The sequence below is a fragment of the Acipenser ruthenus genome, chromosome 13 (genome assembly GCF_902713425.1).
Source record: "Acipenser ruthenus chromosome 13, fAciRut3.2 maternal haplotype, whole genome shotgun sequence".
Taxonomy (NCBI): Eukaryota; Metazoa; Chordata; class Actinopteri; order Acipenseriformes; family Acipenseridae; genus Acipenser; species Acipenser ruthenus.
The window spans coordinates 14,563,862-14,568,861 of NC_081201.1; positions in this window are offsets into that span (position 1 = coordinate 14,563,862).

Below are 5,000 nucleotides of genomic sequence, written 5' to 3' on the forward strand. Positions count from 1 at the left end.
CCCGTTTTACGAGGACCCCTTCCCCCAGCCCAGAGAGAGAGTACAACAGCCACTCCACTAGCTCCTCCAGTAGCTCCTCTGATGCAGAACACGAGGCAGGGAGGGAGCCCGGACCCAGCAGCGGCCCCCCCCTGAGTAGGGCCCTCTCAGCGCCAGCACTCCCCCTCGGCTCTCGTTATGACGCCATAAGGATTGAGTCCGTGGGGGAGGAAAGCGAAAGCGACAGTGAAAGTGAGAGTGAGAAGGAGGGGAAGGGAGTGAAGAACCAGCAGAGGGTGGGGAAAAGAAAGGGTAGAGACGAGGGGGGGAAAAGAAAGAAGATCAGGATCAAAGACAGCAAGTTGCAGGTGGCCCCCATAGATCCAAAACCAGCTAATGTCCACACAAAGTCCCCAGTCTTGCCCTCGCAGGCAGAGACGGAGGCGAGTGGGACGGCTACACTGCCGCCTAGTGGGCAGGTAGCAGCCAGCCAGGGCATCCCCAGCCAGCCTTCCCAGTTGTTGGCACAAACCCTAGCACACCTCGCAGAAGAGGTGTTCACTAATGCACCGAGGGAGAGGTCGGGGTCAACACCTTCCCTGACCAGCAGTACCTCGGTAGCAATGACCCTCTTCAAGCGAAGGGCCTCCCTTCAAAGCATCCTTGACCCCCTCCCTTGTATGGGCAAAACCAGGGGCCCCCTAGAGGTCCTCCTAGATACAGCACTGGAGGACATGGGAATACCCCTGGACGCGGTAAGCCAGAAGTCTGCTAACAGCTCCAATTCAACAGACGGTAACAGCCAAAGAATGCTGTCTGTCATAACCCCCCCCCAGGACAAAGCTGACCCACACGTTCCGAGGGGCCCTGAGCAAGTTCCACCAGACTTACCTTGTGGGGAGTTGAATAGCCCCAACAACTCCACGTACTGTGCATATAAAGACGGTGCCTTCTTGGACGAGGCAGCAGTGAGTACCTTCTCAGGGGTGATGGGAGTTGCAAATAAGCCCAAGCCCCCTCGAAGCAAGCGTAGAGCTAAGAGTAGGAAGAGTGTCCCGACCTCCCAATCATAGTCGCTATGGGGTGGACGCAGCGACTCCTTTTCTTGTTAGCTACCCTGATGGCCCTGATATGTGTGTCTGTTAATGTCAGGAGCATCAGGGAGACACAAAAAAGATTTGATGTACTAAACTATCTAGCTAACTTGAAAGCAGATCTCATCTTTCTGCAGGAGTGTGGTATTTCGTCGAGCCCTGATTATAGGGACCTGAAGGAGAGTTGGACCCTGGGGGACTCCTTCTGGTCGGGCTCCAACATAGCCAGAGCCGACGGAGTAGGTATCCTGTTTAAAAACCCATTTATTACCTCCCGCAGCAGCAGGGAGGTAGAACCTGGTAGAATTCTGAGCGTGGATGTGACATACAACAACACTCCCCTCAGACTGGTCAATGTCTACGCACCCACTAACCAAAACGAAAGAGTTCAATTTTTTCCACAGCTGCGTCCACTCCTGCTGGGGAACGTACCCGTCATCGTGTCAGGTGACTTCAATTGTGCTCTGAGGGACGTAGACCGGAGCAGGCCACGCAACGACCGCTCTAGTAGAGTTTTGTCCTCCGTAATATCTGATTTCTCCCTGTGTGATGCAGGTAAGGACCTGGTGCCTCCCTTTACCTGGGTGAGCTCATCTGGGACCTCCTTCTCCCGTATAGATCTCGTCCTGCATACCAGCTCCCTTACGAAGACGGCAGTAGACACCCAGGCCGTCTTCTTCTCTGACCATAGGCTCCTGCAGGTAACATTGCAGGTCCCTCAGACCTCCCAGATGGGGTCAGGGGTCTGGAAATTAAACACCTCCTTACTCGATGACCCCTCCATAGCTGCAGCCTATAAGAGCAGGCTTGTTGAGTGGACCACTTTGCGTGACCTATTCAACTCCCCTATAGAGTGGTGGGAGATGGTCAAAATGAGAACTAAGGGTTATTTCATAGCAGCAGGCAAGAGGAAAGCAAAAGAAAGGAGGGCCAAATATAAACACCTGAATGCTGCCCTCCAGCGTCTGAGCCTGCTTCAGCTTCGGGGGTTCCCTGTAAGCGACGAGATAGCCCAGACCAAGCTAGATCTTTCAGTGCTTTGTAGGGAGGAACAACGAAAGGTCATGCACAATGCAAAAGTGCAAAAAATGGAGGAAGACGAAAAGTGTACTCGCTTCTTCTTCCAGAAAACGAGGGAGAAGCGGCACTTGATGTCCTCCATGCTCGACAGCAGGGGGAGGATAGTAGAGGATAGTGAGGGAGTGAAAAAAGTGGTAGAGAACTTCTATAGGGACCTGTATAACATCAAAGCTACAGATGACACCCTGATAGAGTGGTTCCTGAGCCAGTTGGAGCCTGACTCAGTGCGGGACGAGGAGGAGGAGGAGAAGGACCCAGAACTCACGCTGGAGGAGCTCACCCAGGCGGTTAAGACCATGAACACCGGTAAGACGCCAGGTCCAGATGGCATCCCGGGTGAGTATTACCATCTTTTTTGGGACACGCTAAAAGTCCATTTAGCGGAGGTCTACAGAGCGGTCTACAGGGAGAAGCGGTTGGGCCCTTCTATGCGGGAGAGTGTAATTACTCTCCTTCATAAGAAAGGGGAAGTTAAAGATCTACGGAATTGGCGCCCAATCAGCCTCCTTTGCGTGGATTACAAGATACTAGCCAAAGCTCTGATGCTCCGGCTACAAGTACACCTCCCTTTGGTCATTGGCCCCGACCAGGCTTGTGGCGTCCCAGGGAGGTCCATCACCGATATTTTAATGTTAACAAGGGACATTCTGGCTTATTCTAGAGAACGGAACCATCCCCTCTGCCTGTTCAACCTTGACCAGGAGAAGGCGTTCGATAGGGTAAGCCATGAATATATGTACAAAGTGATGGACCAGATGAAATTCGCTCCTGGACTTAGGGAGTGGGTTAAAACCATATATACAAACATTAGTACCCGAGTCTTGGTGAACAGGCACCTGACTGGTAAAATATCTATCCAGTCAGGGGTCAGACAGGGTTGCCCACTATCCCCACTGCTATATGTCGTGTGCATTGAACCCCTCCTGCAGGCAATTCGTAGGGATACCAATATAACTGGTTTCCAGCTGCCTGGATCCAACGGGGTCCAGGTCAAAACAACAGCATATATGGACGATGTGTCACTCATTTGCACCAACACATCGTCGGTACCTCGGATTAGTAATATCCTTGAGAAGTACTGCACGGCGACCGGGGCAGTGATTAATAAGTCCAAGAGCGAAGTCTACGTGTCTAAAAATTGGCAGGTAGATAGGGAACTGTCGGACATGTACCCTGTCAAAAAGGACAAAATCAAGATTCTGGGCCTCATTTTCGAGAACAATAGCTCGGGGGCCCAGAGCTGGACGGCGGCCATTAACCAGGTCCGTAAAAAGATTGGCGGATGGAGCACAAGATCCTTAACAATGACGGGTAGAGTATTAATAACCAAGTCTATACTGTTCCCCATCCTCTCTTATGTAGGAAAAATCTTTCCCCCAGACAGGACCACCAAAAAAGTGGTGGACCGCATTATCCACCGCTTTATCTGGGGCAGCAAGATGGAGAGGGTAAAGCGAGCCACCCTGAGTAAAGCCGACAAGAAGGGAGGTAAGGGGGTCCCGGACGTTGTGCAGCTCACCCGAGTGCAGGGGCTCACGCAAACTATCAAGAACATCCAGGCCCTGGACAGGAAGGTATGTTACATGAATCGTTTCTATTTTGCCACCTGTCTCAGGGCCTTGGGCCTCTGCACTATTGATAACACCGTGCCGTACTCCTGGGACCCCCCATTGTATTATAGAACCTTAAGGGACACTATATATAAATTGGGCTTAGATAAAGCAAAATTGGCCTCCTGGGAATACAAGGCTGTAACTAAATACCTTGCCGGTTCCCAGGAAATTGAAAAAGTAGCTACTTTCTCCCTCACCCAAAGCCAAAAAATCTGGGAGAATGTGTCTCACAGCTGCCTCAGTAATGTCCAGAAGGATATAGCATGGAACACCGTCCACAGTGCACTCCCCACTCGAGCGTTCATGTTCAGGAGGGGACTAGCCCAAGTAGAAATATGCCCCTATGCAAAGTGCCGCAAGAGAGAAACACCAGCCCATATCTTCTGGGAGTGTGATGTGGCTGGCAGTGTCTGGCTCTCTGTCTCTGTCTTCCTAAACAGGTTTGCTGACACGGCCAAGATGACCGCTGAGACTGTGCTCTATGGGCCTGCGGGAGGAATCGATACCAGCACAGCTAAGTGCGTTTGGCGTGTCATCAATGTTGTCAAGCAGATCCTGTGGGAAGGCCGTAACGTCTGTGTCTATCACAAGCAGGAGCTAGACACTATCACCACGACCAGAAGGGCACAAACTCTTATCAAGGACTTTGTAATTCTGGACATCCGGACCCTCGGGAAGGACAAGGCCTGCGCGGAGTGGAGGATCGCCGGACTTCAGGACGTGAAGATGGAATAAGGGAAAAAACTGGAACCGCTAGCTCCTAGGAGCGGGACTACGGGGCACCGCTAAGCCTTTTATTTATTTTGTCATGCCAGCATTCCGCCCTTTTTAGCTGGCATGACCGTTTTTCAACGGTGCCCTGGTTTTATGTAGTCTTTTTGTTTCAGTTTTATGGATTTTTATTTGATTTATTTTGAATGTTTTATTTGATTTTGTTTTGTTTTATGTGTCTAAAAGATTTTTAATGTTAACTATTAAAAGTTACATTTTAAGTGTTTTAAAATTTTAGAATTTTAACTCACTGTTTCACACACTGTCCCTTTCCCCTGTCCCTGTTTTAGTAATATAGTTTTATGTTCACTTTTGAACCTTTTTTAGAGAGCACTCCCCGGCCCTCACAAGCACTGGTTTTTTATAGATGGTTCTTTTTTTCCAGTCACTTTTAAAACAGCACAGGTTTTTTTCATGTTGATTTTAATCTGTGTCTGTTTTAACCATGTACAAAGCACAATTG